Here is a 23,090-nt window from a genome sequence, read left to right on the forward strand (position 1 = left end):
CTGCTTTGCGTATGTCACAATTTTCTACAATTAAGAGAGTTTTAAAATATACTTTAAATCACTCAGAAACCCACTGCTTTATATTTGGTATTTTTATTTCTGGATATTTTTCTCTACATTTTTTCACATAGTTAAGATCATACTGGAGTTACAACTTTATATCTACTTCTTTTATAGCATTTCATTACTTATTTCATTAGCACTTTCATACCTCATTAAAAATTCTTCCCAAATATCAAACAAAAGGATTAATAATTCAGGCACTGACATCACACAAACCTGGTTTGAATCCCGGTTCTTCTATTCGCTGCTGAGTGACCCTGGCCTACACTTCTTAGGCGCTCTCTATACCTCAGTTTCTTTTAATATAGTCATCCATTCATTCAACTAATACTGTGAGTATCCTCTGAACCAGATCCTGTTCTTTTTTTTTTTTTAATTGAAAGATAATTGCTTTATAGAATTTTGTTGTTTTGAACCAGATCCTGTTCTTGATGCTGTGGCTACACCAATTTAAAAAAAAGACAAAGTCTCTGCTCTCATGGAACTGACATTACTGGAGGAAACAGACATTAAGTGCATAATGCTCAGGGGATTACAACTAATCCAGAGAAAAATGAGACATAGTAACGGGATAGGGAGTGCAGGGATTGCTACTTCACACAAGTCAGGAAAGTCTTGTCTGATGACATTTGAACAAAGACTTGAAGGAAGTGAAGGAGTCAGCCATTTGAAAGTATTTGGTAGAAGAGCACGCTAAGCAAAGGAAATAGCATATGCAAGTAGGAGGCATTCAAGGTCCAGAAAGAAGCTAGAGTGATTGGAGGAGAACAAATAACTAGAAGACGTGGGAAATGGGGTCAGAGAGTTAACAGGAAACAGACTGTGCAAGACAGAGTCATTAGGTGGTTTTAAACAAAGGAGGGGCATCTGGCTTCTGGTTTAGAGGGTTTGCTCTCTAGCTGCAGTGATAAAAATAAAGCAAAAGGGGCAAGGGCAGAAACAGGAAAATCAACTGGTAGTCAGTTAGAAACATACAGACAAAAAATGCTAGTGGCGAGGACCAGGCTGGTAGTGCTAGAGACGCTGAGCAATAGTCAGAGCACCAACATTTGCTGTTGCATTTATTAATATGCGGGGTGAGAGAGAGGAGGAGTCTAGGATTATTATTATTCTAAAATTTTAGCCTAAGGAACTAGAAATATGGGGTTGCCATTAACTGAGCAGTGAATGCATCAGAGAGAGTTAACTCTACATTGCACCAGCACAAATCCACAAGTATGGAAAAGAGGAGGAAAGAAAATGGCAACCACAGCTTTGGCACCTGAAAAGCTGATGGACCAGGGTTAATGGCTTAGCTATCCAAGAAAGCCTAATCCTAACTCAATGAGGAAATTGAGAATCAACCTGTTTAAACAGTAGCATCTTTAAAAAGTTCAGGAGTTCATGGTATCACGTACAGCTGGAAGCTGAGTTCGTGGATATAAAATAAAGATGGTTACAAGATTAAAACAGTTTAAAGCTGTTTAAGAATGTAGCTCCCTAATCCCTTCTCCTACTCTGCTAAAGAATGATTATCTCTCCCCAACACAGGCAGAGGACTGGACAGCACAAGTCACAGCTGAAGTTGGAGGTATCATACCCAGAACAGCAGGATTTAGAGAACCAGACAGAGCACACACACACTGTTTAGATCTCAAGTCCATCCCTCGGGTTCTGTGTAACTCTCCCTCCAGACAGGACTTTGGAAAAGTTTTCCATTATGGGAAACCCAAACAGCCCAGGAAAAAGGACAAAATGTGCTGACATTTGGAGTTCCCCAGTCAGATCACTCTGTAGTGAAACTTGAGTCAAGAACTTAGAACTTACATCAGCTTTTCATCCTATTCACCAACACCCACGCTCAAAAACAAGGACTGCCAAGTATCTAGGCAGAGCCTCATTGTACTTTTACTGGAGTGTGAGGAAGGAACACAATTAGATGTTGGTGTTCTATCAGACATCTTTACCCAGAGTCTGTCTGTTTTATTTCTACCTCCCCACTATCTTTTTTCCTTTGCCCTATTCTTTCCTTAAAAAAAGAAAAGAAAAACAAAGTAATATTCCAAGAGGCCCCTGGTTTTGTTGCTTTGTTCTTATCTGCCTAAAACTCACCTCCGAATCATCTTAGAACTTGACCTTTCTTCAGGATGAAAGTCTCATTGCCTTTCTCTGGATTTCAGAAACCTAGTCAGGAATAAAAATACACTGTATGGAGTGATGTGGGCCCCATCAAGCACTCCTGATGGTGTGTAAATTGGTGTCAACTTTCTGGAAAATTATTGGTAATAGGCTGTAAGATTTTAAATGAGCAATCCAACAATCTAATTTCTAGAAATTTATACTAAGGAAAAATTTTAATGTGAATACTATTAGTAGTAATACAAACTGAACTGCTTATGAATATACTGATACAATGTCTAAAACTTGCTTCAGAATAATCATATTTAGTGGGTATATTTATATTTTCTCATATGAAAGCCACTATGTACATAGTCCCATTATAGTGTGCTGTAAATGTATAATACACACTGGATTTTGTCTTTTTTTTTTTTTTCTCCATCCATCTAGCATCTGTTTATTTTTTTTTCTAATTTTATTTTTAAACTTTACATAATTGTATTAGTTTTGCCAAATATCAAAATGAATCCGCCACAGGTATACATGTGTTCCCCATCCTGAACCCTCCTCCCTCCTCCCTCCCCATACCATCCCTCTGGGTCGTCCCAGTGCACTAGCCCCAAGCATCCAGTATCGTGCATCGAACCTGGACTGGCAACTCGTTTCTTTCATGATATTTTACATGTTTCAATGCCATTCTCCCAAATCTTCCCACCCTCTCCCTCTCCCACAGAGTCCATAAGACTGTTCTATACATCAGTGTCTCTTTTGCTGTCTCGTACACCGGGTTATTGTTACCATCTTTCTAGATTCCATATATATGCGTTAGTATACTGTATTTATGTTTTTCCTTCTGGCTTACTTCACTCTGTATAATAGGCTCCAGTTTCATCCACCTCATTAGAACTGATTCAAATGTATTCTTTTTAATGGCTGAGTAATACTCCATTGTGTATATGTACCACAGCTTTCTTATCCATTCATCTGCTGATGGACATCTAGGTTGCTTCCATGTCCTGGCTATTATAAACAGTGCTGCGATGAACATTGGGGTACACGTGTCTCTTTCCCTTCTGGTTTCCTCAGTGTGTATGCCCAGCAGTGGGATTGCTGGATCATAAGGCAGTTCTACTTCCAGTTTTTTAAGGAATCTCCACACTGTTCTCCATAGTGGCTGTACTAGTTTGCATTCCCACCAACAGTGTAAGAGGGTTCCCTTTTCTCCACACCCTCTCCAGCATTTATTATTTGTAGACTTTTGGATTGCAGCCATTCTGACTGGTGTGAAATGGTACCTCATAGTGGTTTTGATTTGCATTTCTCTGATAATGAGTGATGTTGAGCATCTTTTCATGTGTTTGTTAGCCATCTGTGTGTCTTCTTTGGAGAAATGTCTATTTAGTTCTTTGGCCCATTTTTTGATTGGGTCATTTATTTTTCTGGAGTTGAGCTGTAGGAGTTGCTTGTATATTTTTGAGATTAGTTGTTTGTCAGTTGCTTCATTTGCTATTATTTTCTCCCATTCTGAAGGCTGTCTTTTCACCTTGCTAATAGTTTCCTTTGATGTACAGAAGCTTTTAAGGTTAATTAGGTCCCATTTGTTTATTTTTGCTTTTATTTCCAATATTCTGGGAGGTGGGTCATAGAGGATCCTGCTGTGATGTATGTCGGAGAGTGTTTTTGAAGACTTAATGTCAAAAAGAAAAAGTGAAATATGTCATTATAACTTGCATATGGGACATCTATTAAAATAATATTTTGGATATATTGAAAAAAAGAAAATGTATCATTAAAATTAATTTCACCTATTTCTTTTCTCTTTATGACATGGATGACTAGAAAAGTTTAAATCACATTTAAGTAACATTTTTAATTATAAAGGTGGCTTGTATTAGTACTTGTGGTTTACATTATGTTTCTATTGGACAGCACTGGTATAGAGTCTATATACCATCAGTCCGACATATCTGCAGGCTTCACATTCTTTGGATTCAACCAATCTCAGATCAAAAATATTCAGGGAAAACAAAATTCTAGAAAGTTCCAAAAGGAAAAAACTTGAATTTGCCATATGCTATAAACTATTTAGAGCAGTTGACCCAGTTGGCCCTTCAACAACACTACGGTTAGGGATCCCAACTCTCTGAACAGCAAAAACAGAAAGAGCTGGCCCTCCATATCCATGAGTCTTCTATATTCAAGGTCACCAGTTATAGATTCAACCAACTATGGATCATGTAGTATTGCAGTATTTACTATTAAAAAAATCTGAATATAAGTGGATGCTTGCAGTTCAAACCCAGGTCAACTGTATTTATAACTATTTATATAGCTTTTATATTGTATTATGTATTATGAGTAATCTAGGGATAACTTAAAGTATACATACAGGAAGATGCGTGTAGGTTACATGTAAACAGTAAGTCGTTTTATATAAGGTATTGAGCCTTTGCAGATTTTGGTATCTATGGAGATCCTGGAACCAATCCTCCATGGATACCAAGGGATGACTGTATTCCTATCAATAAAACAAAATTTTGCATTAAACATAAATATGTTTGAGTGATTGACCATAAATGGGTAATTATTAAAACATGCTAGTAAAGTAATGCTCAAAATTCTCCAAGCCAGGCTTCAGCAATATGTGAACCGTGAACTTCCTGATGTTCAAGCTGGTTTTAGAAAAGGCAGAGGAACCAGAGATCAAATTGCCAACATCCGCTGGATCATGGAAAAAGCAAGAGAGTTCCAGAAAAACATCTATTTCTGCTTTATTGACTATGCCAAAGCCTTTGACTGTGTGAATCACAATAAACTGTGGAAAATTCTTCAAGAGGTGGGAATACCAGACCACCTGATCTGCCTCTTGAGAAATTTGTATGCAGGTCAGGAAGCAACAGTTAGAACTGGACATGGAACAACAGACTGGTTCCAAATAGGAAAAGGAGTTCGTCAAGGCTGTATATTGTCACCCTGTTTATTTAACTTCTATGCAGAGTACATCATGAGAAACGCTGGACTGAAAGAAACACAAGCTGGAATCAAGATTGCCGGGAGAAATATCAATAACCTCAGATATGCAGATGACACCACCCTTATGGCAGAAAGTGAAGAGGAACTCAAAAGCCTCTTGATGAAAGTGAAAGTGGAGAGTGAAAAAGTTGGCTTAAAGCTCAACATTCAGAAAACGAAGATCATGGCATCCGGTCCCACCACTTCATGGGAAATAGATGGGGAAACAGTGGAAACAGTGTCAGACTTCATTTTTCTGGGCTCCAAAATTACTACAGATGGTGACTGCAGCCATGAAATTAAAAGACGCTTACTCCATGGAAGGAAAGTTATGATCAACCTAGACAGCATATTAAAAAGCAGAGACATTACTTTGCCAACAAAGGTCCGTCTAGTCAAGGCTATGGTTTTTCCTGTGGTCACGTATGGATGTGAGAGTTGGACTGTGAAGAAGGCTGAGCGCCGAAGAATTGATGCTTTTGAACTGTGGTGTTGGAGAAGACTCTTGAGAGTCCCTTCGACTGCAAGGAGATCCAACCAGTCCATTCTGAAGATCAGCCCTGGGATTTCTTTGGAAGGAATGATGCTAAAGCTGAAACTCCAGTACTTTGGCCACCTCATGCGAAGAGTTGACTCATTGGAAAAGACTCTGATGCTGGGAGGGATTGGGGGCAGGAGGAGAAGGGGACGACCGAGGATGAGATGGCTGGATGGCATCATTGACTCGATAGACGTGAGTCTCAGTGAACTCCAGGAATTGGTGACGGACAGGGAGGCCTGGCGTGCTGTGATTCATGGGGTCGCAAAGAGTCGGACACGACTGAGCGACTGATCTGATCTGATCTGATGGGTACATAGGAATTCATTATATCACATTCTCTACTTTTGTAATTTTCCATTAAAAAATATTTTAAATATATGAATAAAGCTGTTTTCAATAAGGTGTTCATTCCTGTTTATACAATAGTAAAAAGTGAGAAAAATTGTCCAGTACTTATAACAGTAAGATCAGTTCAGTCACTCAGTCGTGTCCGACTCTTTGCGACCCCATGGACTGAAGCACGCCAGGCTTCCCTGTCCTTCACCATCTCCCAGAGCTTGCTCAGACTCATGTCCATTGAGTCGGGAATGCCATCCAACCATCTCATTCTCTGTCATCCCCTTATCCTCCTGACTTCAATCTTGCCCAGCATCAGGGTCTTTTCAAATGAGTCAGTTCTTCACATCAGGTGGCCAAAGTATTGGAGTTTCAGCTTCAGCATCAGTCTGTCCAATGAATATTTGGGACTGATTTCCTTTAGGATGGACTGGTTGGATCTCCTTGCTGCCCAAGGAACTCTCAAGAGTCTTCTCCAACACCACAGTTCAAAACCATCAATTCTTCAGCTCTCAGCTTTCTTTACAGTCTAACTCTCACATCCATACATGACTACTGGAAAAACCAAAGCTTTGACTAGACAGACTTTTGTTGGCAAAGTAATATGCTATCTAGGTTTGTCATAGCTTTTCTTCTAAGGAGTAAGCATCTTTTAATTTCATGGCTGCAGTCACCATCTGCAGTGATTTTGGAGCCCAAGAAAATGAAGTCTGTCACTGTTTCCATTGTTTCCCCATCTATTTGCCATGAAGTGATGGGACTGGATGCCATGATCTTAGTTTTCTGAATGTTGAGTTTTAAGCCAACTTTTTCACTCTCCTTTTTCACTTTCACTAAGAGACACTTTGGAAACAGTGTCAGACTTTATTTTGGGGGGCTCCAAAATCACTGCAGATGGTGACTGTAGCCATGAAATTAAAAAACGCTTACTCCTTGGAAGGAAAGTTATGACCAACCTAGACAGCATATTAAAAAGCAGAGACATTACTTTGCCAACAAAGGTCCGTCTAGTCAAGGCTATGGTTTTTCCAGTGGTCATGTATGGATCTGAGAGTTGGACTGTGAAGAAGGCTGAGCGCCGAAGAATTGATGCTTTTGAACTGTGGTGTTGGAGAAGACTCTTGAGAGTCCCTTGGACTGCAAGGAGATCCAACCAGTCCATTCTGAAGGAGATCAGTCCTGGGTGTTCATTGGAAGGACTGATGTTGAAGCTGAAACTCCAATACTTTGGCCACCTCATGCAAAGAGTTGACTCATTGGAAAAGACCCTGATGCTGGGAAGGATTGGGGGCAGGAGGAGAAGGGGACGACAGAGGATGAGATGGCTAGATGGCATCACTGACTCGATGGACATGAGTTTGGGTGAACTCCGGGAGTTGGTGATGGACAGGGAGGCCTGGCGTGCTGCGATTCATGGGGTCACAAAGGTTGGACATGACTGAGTGACTGAACTGAACTGAACTGAAGAGACACTTTAGTTCTTCATAACAATAAAAGAATGGTTAAATTAATTATGTTCACCCATGTGCTGCATGCAATCACTAAATAGTAAAAGTAACATCTAACATTTGAATTCTAATTATATTCCCAGCTTTGTGCTAAACAAATTATATCACTATATCATTTCATAGTCACATAGTCACAATAAGGTAGACAAACTTCATATTCTCTGACCTCTTTCCTTCACTCCAGATTTATATATCTAATATCCTGCCAACTGACATCTATTAGCTGGAATATAAGGGTAAAGAACAAAACAAATCAATAGGAAAAAGTGAATTGGAAAAAACAGAAACTATCCACAGAGAAGAAAAAAATTTTTAAAAAGGAAGTTTTGATTAATTTAGTTAAAACTACAGGCCCATATCACTGATGAACATGGATGCAAGAATCCTCAACAAAATTCTAGCAAACAGAATTCAACAACATATTAAAAAGCTCATACACCATGATCAAGCTCAGTTTATTTCAGGGATGCAAGGATTCTTCAATATATGCAAATCAATCAGTGTGATACAACATATTAATAAACTGAAAGATAAAAACCATATGATCATCTCAATAGATGCAGAAAAAGCCTTTGACAAAATTCAGCACCCATTTATGATTAAACCTCTTCAAAAAATGGGCATAGAAGGGACTTACCTCAACATAGTAAAGGCCATATATGATAAGCCCACAGCAAACATTATTCTCAATGGTGAAAAACTGAAAGCATTCCCCCTAAGATCAGGAAGAAGACAAGGGTGTCCACTCTCAACACTATTATTCAATGTAGTTTTGGAAGTCTTATCTACAGCAATCAGAGAAGAAAAGGAAATGAAAGGAATTCAAATTGGAAGAGAAGAAGCAAAACACTCACTGTTTGCAGATGACATGATACTTTACATAGAAAACCCTAAAGGTACTATCAGAAAATTACTAGAGCTAATCAGTGAATTTAGCAAAGTCATAGGATACAAAATCAATACACAGAAATCACTTGCATTCCTATATACTAACAATGAAAAATCAGAAAGAGAAATTACGGAATCAATCCTTTACTACTGCAACAAAAAGAATAAAATATCTGGGAATAAACCTACATAAGGAGACAAAAGAACTGTATACAGAAAATTATAAGACATTGAGGAAAGAAAGCAAAGATGACATAAACAGATGGAGAGATATTCCATGTTCCTGGGCAGGAAGAATCAATATTGTGAAAAATGACTATACTACCAAATGCAATCTAAGGATTCAATGCGATCCCTATCAAATTACCAATGGCATTTTTCACAGAACTAGAACAAAAAAATTTCACAATTCATATGGGAAAACAAAAGACTCCAAATAGCGAAAGCAGTCTTGAGAAAGAAGAATGGAGCTGGAGGAATCAACCTTCCTGACTTCAGACTATACTACAAAGCTACAGTCATCAAGACTGTATGGTACTGGCACAAAAACAGAAATATAGACCAATGGAACAAGATAGAAAGCCCAGAGATACCTTGTTTTTGACAAAGGAGGCAAGAATATACAACGGGGCAAGGATAGTCTTTTCAATAAGTGCTGCTGGGAAAACTGGACAGCTACATGCAAAAGAATGAAATTATACACTTCCTAACACCATACATGAAGAGAAATTCAAAATCAATTAAAGACCTAAATGTAAGACCAGAAACTATAAAACTCTTAGAGGAAAACATAGGCAGAATACTCTATGACATAAATCAAAGCAAGATCCTCTATGACTCACCTCCTAGAGTAATGGAAATAAAAACAAAAGTATACAAATGGGACCTGTCTGGTTAAACTTAAAAGCTTTTGCATAGCAAAGCAAACTATAAGCAAGGTGAAAAGACAGCTCTCAGAATGGGAGAAAATAATGGCAAATGAAACAACTGACAAAGGATTAATTTCCAAAATATACTGTCAGTGGATATCTCAGACATCTATTGTTCATCTGTCAATGGACATCTAGGTTGCTTCCATGTTCTAGCTATTGTAAATAGTGCTGCAATGAACATTGTGGTACATGTGTCTTTTTCAATTTTGGTTTCCTCAGGGTATATGCCTAGGAGTGGGATTGCTGGCTCATATGGTGGTTTTATTCCTAGTTTTTTAAGAAATCTCCATACTGTCTTCCATAATGGCTGTATCCATTTATTGAGCTTATACCACTCAATACCAGAAAAACAAACAACCCAATCAAAAAGTGTGGAAAACATACAGATGGCTAACAAACACATGAAAAGATGCTCAACATTGCTCATTATTAGAGAAATGCAAATCAAAACTACAATATCACCTCACACCAATCAGAATGGCCATCATCAGAAAGTCTACCAAAAAAAAAAAAAAAGTCTACAAACAAAAACTGCTGGAGAGGGTGTGGAGAAGAGGGAGCCCTCTTGCACTATTGGTGGGAACATAAATTGATACAGCCATTATGGAAGACAGTATAGAGATTCCTTTAAAAAGTAGGAATAAAACCACCATATGACCCAGCAATCCCACTCACAGGCATGCCGGGAGCCGGCGAGAGACATTCCGCTCGTGACAAAGGTCATGAGGAGGGAGGCTCGGCATACGCAAAGGCGGGATCAAGCCTCGGAAGTCTCCCCGGATATTCTCGAGTATCTTCCCCCAAAAAACCAGAGTCTGCCTACTTTATTGCTTTGTGCTCTCACCTCTGACTTTACTGGGGGCTGTCCCCTACCACCATCTCGCTCTCTCTGTCAAAGAGTTAACTTACAGCTCCAATTAATAAAGTTCCTGGGCAATTAGGAGTGTTTAAATCCAAACCCCTCAGATGGCTCTCAACTCGCCTGACAAGTTTACCCGGACTCCTGCAGCTATGCATACGATTGGTTACAGTCTCCCAGCCTCCAGAGGCACGGGAAGCTTAAGATATTCAAATAGCTTAGAGCCTCTCAGAGAGTTAGAAACTGTCAGAATAAGACTAGTAAAGGATTTCATTGATGAGCCAATGCTTGCTGCCAAGTTTTCACATCCCCTGAATTGTATCCTTGAATACGTATTAATTAATATAGTTGGTATATGGAAAAAATAAGTAGTGGCCTTGGTGTTAGTAACTTTAGACCCTTAAGGTAATAAATTCTTTCCTTTGTTGTAAACCCATTACACATCCACCCTATAGGAATGCAATTTTATCTTTGGAAGATGGCGCCAAACCTTAAAATAATTACTCTTAGAGAAAATAAGTCTTTGTTGATAAGTCCTTGTCAAGAGTCATAAAATGTTAATAGGTCTTCTGGCCAGAAGATGATGTAAATCACCTAAACCATTTGTATACGATAAATTTGCAGGAAAGAAATTCTGGTTTTTGATAAGAATCAAAGACTGCTGACTTTGCATCCCCTATTATCCTCTATGTGTAACTTAGGGTATATAAGCCCCTGTTGAAAATAAAGCTATGGGCCTTGCTCACCAGTGCTTGGTCTCCCCATGTCATTCTCTTCACGGTCTGGCTGAAGTCTCCATCTGGAGCGTGGAACCCACCACGCTTACTAATTACGCCTGGGCTTCTAAGACCCACTCAAGAAGGTGTCTAGGGTGAGGCACCTTCCGCTATTCGAGAGGGCGCCTGCGGCCTACGTAAGTGGTGCAAACTTCTTGTCTTGAAGTTTTATTGGTCTCCCGCGTAAACCAAGCTACTCAGCCTCTTTTCTCCACTGAATTTTCCTACTGAGCTATCCTCATTCTTCTATTCTTTATATCTCTAATTAGCATATAAATAGTCGCCTAGGCCGTCTCTCCTTCGAATACCCTGGATCAGCTGGGGCTGGTCCCCGGCACAGGCATATATCCTGAGGAAACCAAATTGAAAGACACATGTACCCCAATGTTCACTGCAGCACTATTTACAATAGCTAGAACATGGAAGCAACCTAGATGTCCATTGACAGACAGATGGATAAAGAAGTTGTGTTACATATACACAATGGAAAATTACTCAGCCATAAAAAGAAATGCATTTGAGTCGGTTCTAATGAGGTGGATGAACCTAGAGCCTATTATACAGAGTGAAGTAAGTCAGAAAGAAAAAGATAAATATTGAATACTAACACACACATATAGAATCTAGAAAGATGGTACCAAAGAGTTTATTTTCAGGGCAGCAATGGAGAAACAGACATAAACAGACCTATGGACATAGGGAGAGGGGAGGAGAGGGTAAGATGTATGGAGAGAGTAATGTGCAAACTTACATTACCATATATAAAATAGATAGCCAATGGGAATTTGCTGTATGTCTCAGGGAACTCAAACAGGGGGTCTGAATCAACTTAGAGGGTGGGATGGGGAGAGAGATGAGAGGGAGGTCCCAGGGCGGGCATATATGTGTACCTATGGCTGATTCATGTTGAGGTTTGACAGAAAACAACAAAATTCTGTAAAGCAATTATCCTTCAATTAAAAAATAAATACATTTTTAAAAGGAAGTTTTGATTAATATCCAAGAGAGATAATAGAAGATATTGCTTCTATGAGATAGCAACAATTTTTTTAATGCAGGTGGGATTAAGAAGAAATAACTCTTAAAAATTAATAACCTAATAACAGACATTAAAAACTAACTAGAAGGTTAGAAGATGACATTTCATCAAACCCTTAGAAAGTAGTGAAAAGACAAAGGAATGGGGTCACATTGGTCAGAATCAGTTATGTTCAGTCACTCAGTCATGTCCGACTCTTTGCGACCCCATGAACCACAGCACACCAGGCCTCCCTGTCCATCACCAACTCCCAGAGTTTACCCAAACTTATGTCCATTGAGTCAGTGATGCCATCTAACCATCTCATCCTCTGTTGTCCCCTTCTCCTCCTGCCTTCAATCTTTCCCAACATCAGAGTCTTTTCAAATGAGTCAGCTCTTTGCATCAGGTGGCCAAAGGATTGGAGTTTCAGCTTCAACATCAGTCCTTCCAATGAATACCCAGGACTGATCCCCTTTAGCATGGACTGGTTGGATCTCCTTGCAGTCCAAGGGACTCTCAAGAGTCTTCTCCAACACCACAGTTCAAAAGCACCAATTCTTCAGTGCTCAGCTTTCTTTATAATCCAACTCTCACATCCATACCTGACTACTGGAAAAACCATAGCCTTGACTAGACAGACCTTTGTTGACAAAGTAATGACTCTGCTTTTTAATATGCTGTCTAGGTTGGTCATAACTTTCCTTCCAAGGAGTAAACGTCTTTTAATTTCACAGCTGCAATCACCATCTGCAGTGATTTTGGAGCCCAAGAAAATAAAGTCAGCCACTGTTTCCACTGTTTCCCCATCTGTTTCCCATGAAGTGATGGGACCGGATGCCATGATCTTAGTTTTCTGAATGTTGATTTTTAAGCCAACTTTTTCACTCTCCTCTTTCACTTTCATCAAGAGGCTTTTTAGTTATTCTTCACTTTCTGCCACGAGGGTGGTGTCATCTGCATATCTGAGGTTATTGATATTTCTCCCAGCAATCTTGATTCCAGCTTGTGCTTCATCTAGCCCAGCGTTTCTCATGATGTATTCTGCATAGAAGTTAAATAAGCAGGGTGACAATATACAGCCTTGACATACTTCTTTTCCTGTTTGGAACCAGTCTGTTGGTCCATGTCCAGTTCTAACTGTTGCTTCCTGATCTGCATATAGGTTTCTCAAGAGGCAGGTCAGGTGGTCTGGTATTCCCATCTCTTTCAGAATTTTCCACAGCTTATTATGATCCATACAGTCAAAATGATCATCATTAAAAACTCTACAAATAACAAATGCTGGGGATGATGTGGAACAAAGGGAATCCTCCTACACTGTTGGTGGGAATGTAACTTGGTAAAGTCACTATGGAAAACAGTATGGAGGTTCCTCAGAAAACCAAAAACAGAATTATCATATGATCCAGCAATCCCACTCCTGGGCATATATCCAGACAAAACTTTAAGACAAAAAGATACATGTACCCATATGTTCACAGTAGCACTATTCACTATAGCCAAAACATGGAAACAATCTATATGTTCATGGAGAGATTAAGGGATAAAGAAGATGTGGTACATATATACAATGGAACACTACTCAGCCATAAAAAAATAATCCCATTTGCAGCACATGGAAGCATCTAGAGATTACCATACTAAGTGAAGTAAGCCATACAGAGAAAGACAAATATCATATGATTTCACTTATTTATGGAATCTAAAAATATTACACAAAGGAACCTGTCTATGAAACAGAAACAGACTCATGGACATAGACAATAGACTTGTGGTTGCCAAGGGGATGGGAGTTGGGAGTGATGGAGTGGGAGGCTGGGGTTAGCAGATGTAAGCAATTATATACAGAATGAATAAACGACAAGGTCCTACTGTATAGCACAGAGAATTATATTCAATATCCTATGATAAGCCATAATGGAAAAGAATATTTTAAGAAGAATGTACATGTATGTATAACAAAACCACTTTGCTGTACAGCAGAAATCAACACAACATTGTAAATCAAACTATATTTCAATTAAAAAAAAAAAGGAGGGGGGAAACAAAGGAATGAAGAAAAGGAAAAGATTTTAAAGTCAAAAGAATTCTAAAACCAGTCCTCAAAGGTCCTCATTTGCATAACACAAAATCAAGGAAGACTTCCTACTAGTTTGCTAATCCTCCCATCCAGCATCCAGCAAGAATCTGGCCTCTTTTTTATTTACCTGAAGACAAGGAAGCCCACAGCTCTTAGAACATCCACCTACCACACACTTAAATATTGAGTACATTATTACAGAGACTAACTGAAGATGGATTCTGTGATAGATTAAGGACTTTATCTATACAAACGGGTTGGCAAAGGATGGTCAATTCTAGCTACTGCCTGTTTTGGTAAATAAAGTTTAGTGGAGCTGAAGGCCATCCCATGTGCCTCTGTCCTTTTACTTTTTCAGACGTGACCCTGTCCACTGATGTAGGAGCACCAGCCTTGTTGTAGTATCCCAACCAACCCTCTACTTTTGTTGTTTTTCAATCACTAAGTCATGTCCGACTCTTTGTGACCCTGTGGACCATAGCACGCCAGGCTTCCTTGTCCTTCACAATCTCCCAGTTTGCTCAAATTCTTGTCCATTGAGTCAGTGATGCTAACTATCTCATCATCTGTGGCCTACTTCTTCTTCTGCCCTCAGTCTTTCTCTGCATCAGAACCTTTTCCAATGAGTTGGCTCTTCACATCAGATTGCCAAAATATTTGAGCTTAAACTTCAGCATCAATCCTTCCAATGAATATTCAGGATTGATTTTCTTTAGAATTGACTGGTTTGATCTCCTTACTGTCCAAGGAACTTTCAAGAGTCTTCTCCAACACCATAGTTCAAAAGCATCAATTCTTCAGTGCTCAGCTTTCTTTACAGTCCAACTCTCACATCCATACATGATAACTCGAAAAACCATAGCTTTGATTATATGGACTTTTGTCCGTAAAGTGATGTCTCTGCTTTTTAATATGCTGTCTAAGTTTGTTATAGATTTTCTTCCAAGGAGCAAGCGTCTTTTAATTTCATGGCTGCAGTCACCATCTGCAGTGATTTTGAAGCCCAAGAAAATAAAGTCTGTCACTGTTTCCATTGTTTCCCCATCTATTTGCCATGAAGTGATAGGACCAGATGCCATGATCTTCATTTTTTGAATGTTGAGTTTTAAGTCAACTTTTTCACTCTCCTCTTTCACTTTCATCAAGAGGCTCTTAAGCTCTTCTTCACTTTATACCATGAGGGCGGTGTCATCTTCGTATCTGAGGTTATTGATATTTCTCCCAGCAATCTTGATTCCAGCTTGTGCTTCATTCAGCCCAGCATTTCTCATGATGTACTCTGCATATAAGTTAAATAAGCAGGGTAATAAAATACAACCTGACGTACTCCTTTCCCAATTTGGAACCAGTTCGTTGTTCCATGTCCAGTTCTAATTGTTGCTTCTTGACCTGCATACAGATTTCTCAGGAGGCAGGTAAGGTGGTCTGGTATTCCCATCTCTTGAAGAATTTTACAGTCGGTTGTGATCTGCACACTCAAAGGCTTTAGCGTAGTCAATGAGCAGAAGTAGATGTTTTTCTAAAATTCTCTTGCTTTTTCAATGATCCAGTGGATGTTGGCAATTTGATCTCTGGTTCCTCTGCCTTTTCTAAATCCAGCTTGAACATGTGAAAGTTCTCAGTTTACATGCTACTGAAGCCTTGCTTGGAGAATTTTGAGCATTACTTTGCTAGCGTGTGGGATGAGTGCAATGTGCAGTAGTTTGAACATTCTTTGGCATTGCTTTTCTTTGAATGAAAACTGACTTTTTCCAGTCCTGTGGCCACTGCTGAGCCTTCCAAATTTACTGGCATATTGAGTGCAGCATTTCAATAGCATCATCTTTTAGGATTTGAAATAGCTCAGCTGGAGTTCCATCACCTCCACTAGGTTTGTTCATAGTGATGCATCCTAAGGCCCATTTGACTTCGCATTCCAGGATGTCTGGCTCTAGGTTAGTGATCACACCATGTGGTTATCTGGGTCATATTTGTATAGTTCTTCTGTGTATTCTTGTCACCTCTTCTTAGTATCTTCTGCTTCTGTTAGGTCCATACCATTTCTGTCCTTTATTGTGCCCATTTTTGCATGAAATGTTCCCTTGGTATCTGTAATTTTCTTGAAGAGATCTCTAGTCTTTCCTATTCTATTGTTTTCCTCTATTTCTTTGCTAATGGGTCTTATTTGGGTGCTTATGGGTAAGCGCCTGCACACTAAGAGAAAAGTTATATAACCAAAAGCTGTCAATCAACTTGTTAAATAACACAGGACACAGGGAGGGATCACCACTGTAAAAAACTCAACACTATCCATTGTAGTCCTGCTTCTGGTTTCCATTTGGCCTGCTCTCCTTTTCTGAAAGCATACTTTTGCTTTTTTAAAACTAAAACTCTGGCTGTTTAAAACTGTGCTAAGTCTGTTGATTGAATTATTTTCTTTGAGAGCATAAGAACAAAGGTATTGCCATTTTGCTGGTAACACTACTTCCTCTGGTACAAGTACAAACTCCATTTGCACTGGAAATTCTTTTTAAAACAATTTTTTTCTTCTGGTTGTGCCATGCAGCTTGTGAGATTTTAGATCTCTGACCAGGGATTGAACTCAGCCACCGTAGTGAAAGTGCCGAGTTCTAGCTAACCACTAGACCACAGGGAATTTCCTAAAACTATCTTATAAAACAGAGAGCAAATCTCAGAAACATGCTCAGCAGACACATTTGCCCTGAGGCAAGTTTCAAGTACTCATATAGTTCAGCAACTCAGAAAACATTCCAGCCACTGTCAGTGTCCATAAAGCAGAAGTAAATGTTTTTCTGGCACTCTCTTGCTTTTTCAATGTGTGGATCACAACAAACTGTGGAAAACTCTTCAAGAGATGGGAATACCAGACCACCTGACCTGCCTCCTGAGAAATCTGTATGCAGGTCAAGAAGCAACAATTAGAACTGGACATGGAACAACAGACTGTTTCTAAATCGAAAGGAATACGTCAAGGTTGTATATTGTCACCCTGCTTACTTACTTATATGTAGAGTACATCATGTGAAATGCTGGGCTGGATGAAGCACAAACTGGAATCAAGATTGCCAGGAGAAATATCAATAACCTCAGATATGCAGATGACACCACCCTGATGGCAGAAAGCAAAGAAGAACTAAAGAGCCTCTTGATGAAAGTTAAAGAGGAGAGTGAAAAAGTTGGCTTAAAACTCAACATTCAGAAAACTAAGATCATGGCATCTGGTCCCATTACTTCATGGCAAATAGATGGGGAAACAGTAGAAACAGACTTTATTTTCTTGGGCTCCAAAATCACTGCAGATGGTGACTGCAGCCATGTAATTAAAAGATGCTTGCTCCTCAGAAGAAAAGTTATGACCAACCTAGACAGCATATTCAAAAGCAGAGACATTACTTTGCCAACAAAAATATGTCTAGTCAAAGCTCTGGTTTTTCCAGTAGTCATGTATGGATGTGAGAGTTGGACTATAAAGAAAGCTGAGCGCCGAAGAACTGATTCTTTTGAACTGTGGTGTTGGAGAAAACTCTTGAGAGTCCCTTGGACAGCAAGGAGATCCAACCAGTCCATCCAAAAGGAAAGCAGTCCTGAAAAATCATTGGACGGACTGATGCTGAAGCTGAAACTCCAATATTTTGGCCACCTGATGCAAAGAGCTGACTTATTTGAAAAGACCCTGATGCTGGACAAGATTGAAGTCAGGAGAATGGGATGACAGAGGATGAGACAGTTGGATGGCATCACCGACTCAACAGACATGAGTTTGAGTAAACTCCAGGAGTTGGTGATGGACAGGGAGGCCTGGTGTGCTTCAGTCCATGGGGTCGCAAAGAGTCGGACATGACTGAGCAACCGAAGTGAACTGAACTGGTCAGTGTAAATATAGGTCAAAGTCATTCAAGACCTTATGCATATTAGGTGTCCTGAGGAATACCCGTTAGGGGCAGCCAAAGCTCTTGCTTCCTTCCAGAATGCCTCTGACAGATTCTGATCCTTTCCACCACCAGGTGGGACATGGACAGGTATGAGAAAAAGTGAAAGTTAGTCACAAAGTCGTGTCCAACTCTTTGCAATTCCATGAACTGCAGCCTGTCCCGCTTCTCTGTCCATGGAATTCTCCAGGCAAGAGTACTGGAGTGGGTTGCCATTTCCTTCTCCAGGTGATCTTCCTGACCCAGGGATCAAACCTGGGTCTCCTGCATTGCAGGCAGATTCTTTACCAACTGAGCCACTAGGAAAGCCCACAGACGGGTATAGTGGCTAAAATAGTGACCATAATGAAGAAGGTTGTTTATTAATGCTGGCATAGGAAACAATGGCAACTAATTCAGTCTCAGACCCTTTTCCCCTCTTCCTGAAAATCAAAGGATGGAACTGAAAGTTCCAACCCTCTAATCACAGAGTTGGTTCTTCAGGCAACCGGCCCCCATACTACTTTTAAAAGTCACCTTATTAACATAACAAGAGACACCTTTAAAAGCTGTAACAAATACAGCTGAGTTAAAAAAAAAAAAAGACACCTTTATCACTCTCAACATTTAGGAAAGTCCAAGTTTTAGCCATCTGAATGACAAAATAAATATTTTCCTTATAAATCACAATGTCCCACTTCTCTTCCTCCTCCCAGTACTCACCCCATTCATTCAAGGATGCCTGCATCAAACCTAGGTGAGATGCAAAGTGCTTTGAGAATGCTTTTAGTGGTACATGACCAAATTGGTGACTGTCTCCACTGCACAGGACCAAATAATAGCTGAGTCCAGCTTCTGTAGCTTAGAAGCCAAGAACGAGATCACCCTCTGATCATCAAAACCCCACAGTAATTCCTTTGCGAAACCCCAGGCTGCTATTCTCTACAAGAAATATTAGGTTGGGAAATTCTGTCATGTCAACAGCCTCTACAAAGTCAATTAGATATTAACAAAACTCCACTTACCTTCCTTACTCTGGTAAAAACAGCACACAAAGAGGGGAAGATTTTCTTTGGAAGAGATTTTGATCACACTCAAGAATTCAGCTGCTTTTACCTGCTCCAGGAGCTTGTTCTGGATTTGAAGGCTTATTAGCTTATCGGTTCATTCTGTATTTATTCAGTTATTCCCAGAGCACTGTGCAGTACATAGCTAATGTTCTCTTTCAATACTGGGTCCAATCCTGTAATATAACGTGAGAGTGCATATTTAATCCTGGTGTTAGTGAGCCTTCTATGTAACAGAATATTCTATCTCCCACAGAAAGTGAGTTTAATGGTCTAAACTTCTAATACTCAGGGGCAACAAAAGCCTCCAGCTTTGCTGTGGCCTTACTATGTTCTGATGTTTCCCCAAGTATAGATCTGATATGTTTCCCAAGTATTTTTTTGAAATTTATTTTATTGAAGTATAGTTGATTTAGTGTTAATTTCTGCTGCACAGCAAAGCAATTCAGTTACACGTGTGTGTGTGTGTGTGAGTGTGTGTATGTATAATAGTAAGGTCCTACTGTAGCAAACTATAATGAAAAAGAATACATATATTTTTTCAATATCCTGTGGTAAACTATGACATATACATAAACTATACTAAAATATAGTATAAATGAAGGAATATATATATCATTATAGACTATAGCTTACCACAGGAGATTGAATGTAGTTCCCTGTGCTATACAGTAGGAGCTTATTATTTATCCATTCTATGTATAATAGTTTGCAAATGCCAATCCCCTTGATCTATCAATCACCATATTTTCCCAAGTAATTTCTTGACACTGGAGCAGTCTGTAGTGGCACAGAAACCAATACTACCTCCTTGGTTGTTAAACAGAACAGACAGACCAAAAATACTCCATCCAGACATTTGGAGTATTGGAGGAACTTGTAGTACTAAAAAACAAAACAAAACTGGGCATTACAGCCCAAGAGTCCTGACCCACTTCAGAGCCTGTTAGTTTCTTTGTGAACTGGAAGTCAGAAGTGAGGAACCACTGGGTTAGTAAGTAAGCTTCATTTGATACTACTTAGGTTCTTGTGATTTAATAGGCCAATGTCCTCCTCATGATGGACATTTTATTCATCCATGGGTGTGTAATTTCCTGTGGTTTGTGAGTTTACCTCCTGTTTTGCAACACAAAGATTTAAAACTTCCCCATGGATGAAACCCTCAGGATATCTTCCTGTATATCATCAACATTTCTGTTAATTAAAAATTAGCTCTGTCTCAGAAAGTAAAATCTGCATGACTATTCACTGTGCAGGAAAATCAGATAGAAATAAAGTAAATAGGAAAACAATATTTCTGCAAATGAATGCTACATCTGTGAAGAGTCATGTTAACTTTCTTCTTTAAGTGACTACTGCTCTCTCACTGGACATGACTGAAGTGACTTAGCAGCAGCAGCAGCTCTCTCATTGAGAAACTTTGTTGTCTAAAATCAAAGCCTCTGGAAAACCTTGTGCTTTACATTTTATCAGTAAGAATGAAACAATTTCAATTTACTTTTCAGGGATAAAGCTTCAGAAAGGGTGCTTCTGGACAACATTTTAATAAAAACAGGATCATGGGTCTGTTTTGTTGTCTTAGGGCTGATGTTGATCACTTTAGAAAATTCTGCTCTGCTTTGTCAAAGCAATATTTCATGTGCATTTCATCTAAACTTCATATCCCCACAATCCTATAACCCTACCTCATTCTTTCACTCAGTTATATGTCCCATAACGTCTCTGGTGTGCAGTGTCCTTCATTATAATTTTATCAAGAGATCTGACTTTGCTGTACTACAGGTTTATTCCAGGTGGTCTTAGGTTGATGGGGCTTGGATCCTGTCTTGTTCAGCTTCCAGGGTTCAAACACGAAAAAATTTTAAACAGTTGTGTGAATGAAAAATGCTGCTATATCAGTAACAAAGGATGTTGCAGCCATCAATTACTGTAACTACCCCAACTATGCACCCAGAGGGCAATCACAACGGAAAAAAGAACAGCACATTGTTTCTAGACAGCCCTAGAAGGACTACAGCTATAATACACTATAGCTATAATAGCTAAATTATTGCTCAGTCATGTCCAATTCTTTGCAGTCCATGGACTTGCAGCCCACCAGGTTCCTCTACCCACAGAATTTTCCAGGTAAGAATACTAGAGAGGGGTGCCATTCCCTTCTCCAGAGGATCTTTCCAACCCAAGGATCGAACCCGGTCTTCCACATTGCAGGCAGATTCTCCATGGTCTGAGACACGATGGGAGCCCATTATCAAAGAGATAATTTCAAACAGCCCACACTCTTGCATTTTCCCACACATAAAAAAGCACTAAATTCATGAACTTCACAGGTGTTACTACAAAACTCCTGTGTATCCTGGCTCCTCCTTTACCTCTTCAGTAGTCCCTCAGAGAGATCTGAGAGGCAATCTTCCAATCTTAAGTCCTCAGAAAAGCCACCAAATACAACATAATTCTCAACTGTTAGGTGGTATAGTTTTTTCACTTGACTGTAATATGCATTTTTCATCCCTAAATATAATATGCCAGGTAAGCATACTGTCTACCATGCCAGTTTCACTATAATTGGGATGAGTTCATATCCCAGAAAGGGTACAGGAACAAGGTTGTCATGGTACTCGGTGGCTTTTACTTCACTTCTTGGAACAGACTTAGATTTTCTTTTCCTCTTTTTAGTCCCAAATATTTTCCTCTCCTAAACTGATACTTCCATCCCTCATGACTGAGGGGAATAAAAAACTCGAGAGACATTTACTCAGCTGAAGCTGTACAGGTAGACAGCTCTGGCCACATTGACATTCGCGGGTATTGTGGAAACTGGGGGGAAGGGGTCAGCTGCTGCCCACCCCCGCAATCCGTGGCCTAGATCCAGGACCAGCGTGCTCCTATGCTCTCAGCCTCAAACTGAAACCCGAAGCAGGGCGCCCGCCTCGCCTTTAACGTTCACTTCTTGTCACAAATAGGTACTAGGGCGCGCGGCTTAAAAGGAAACATAGTTTCCAAGACACTTCACGCTCACGAAACACCCGAGCTCTACCACGCTCTGCGGTCGCCATGTTTCTCGCTGGCGCTGGCTTTGATCCGCCTTTCAGTGATTGGACGAGAAGCAACGGCGTACGGCAGGGGCGTGGCCCCGCAGAAAGAGGCTGAGGAAACTACCGGATGACGCCATCTTGGATCCTGGCATCCTCCTCGAGTTGCCCTCCCTCCTGGTGATTGGACGAGCCGGTTTTGTGTCCCGGAAGGGACGTAATCAGCCAACCAGACCTGGGAGCGTGCGTTTTCTTTTCTCTTGTTTCAAGGGTGTAACTGTATGAAATGCTCTTGCTCATTCTTGGACGACCCTGACCTTTTCGCGAGGCAGAAAGGCTTGCTTGGAGATTTATCTTGCATTTTAATGGAGCTTTGAAAAACCTGAAAACTGCCTGGGGCTGCTTGGGAAGGCGTCTTATCCTTGTCATTTTTCAAAGAAAGAAGGGGAGCACATTCTAGGAAGAGGCGGCTGATTACATGGAAAGTCCCGAAACTTGTACCTATTGCGATGTTAGGGGTAAAGGAGGCAGAATGCCCAGACAGAAAAAATTTAGGAAGGGGTTAGGATTAGACTATGGAGGCCTTGAATTGCTGGGGAGTTAGGACTTTATCCTGTAGACTGGGTCAGCGGTCCCCAGTCTTTTTGGCACCAGGGACCAGTTTCGGGGAGGATAACTGCTCCCCTCCTGCTGTGAGTGCTGGTTGCAGGGAATTGGGGACCCCAGGATTATGTGGTGAAAAATGGACTTTTGGAGTACTTCAAACAAGTGTGACATAATCATTTAGTGAACTCTAGAAAAATAACTGGGGAATCCCAAAGTCTTTCCCAAAGTATTCAGTGAACGACTTGGGGAGCTTGTTTATTAAATGCAAATTCTTGCTCCTCTGCAGATCAAGATTCTCTGGTTGTAGAGCTAGGAAACGTGTTTGGGGGAAAGAAATGCACAAATCATAAAGGCAGAGATTTGA

Source organism: Bos grunniens, chromosome 22 (genome assembly GCF_055505025.1).
Source record: "Bos grunniens cultivar Pamir isolate PY7600 chromosome 22, Bosgru_T2T1.0, whole genome shotgun sequence".
NCBI classification, from domain to species: Eukaryota; Metazoa; Chordata; class Mammalia; order Artiodactyla; family Bovidae; genus Bos; species Bos grunniens.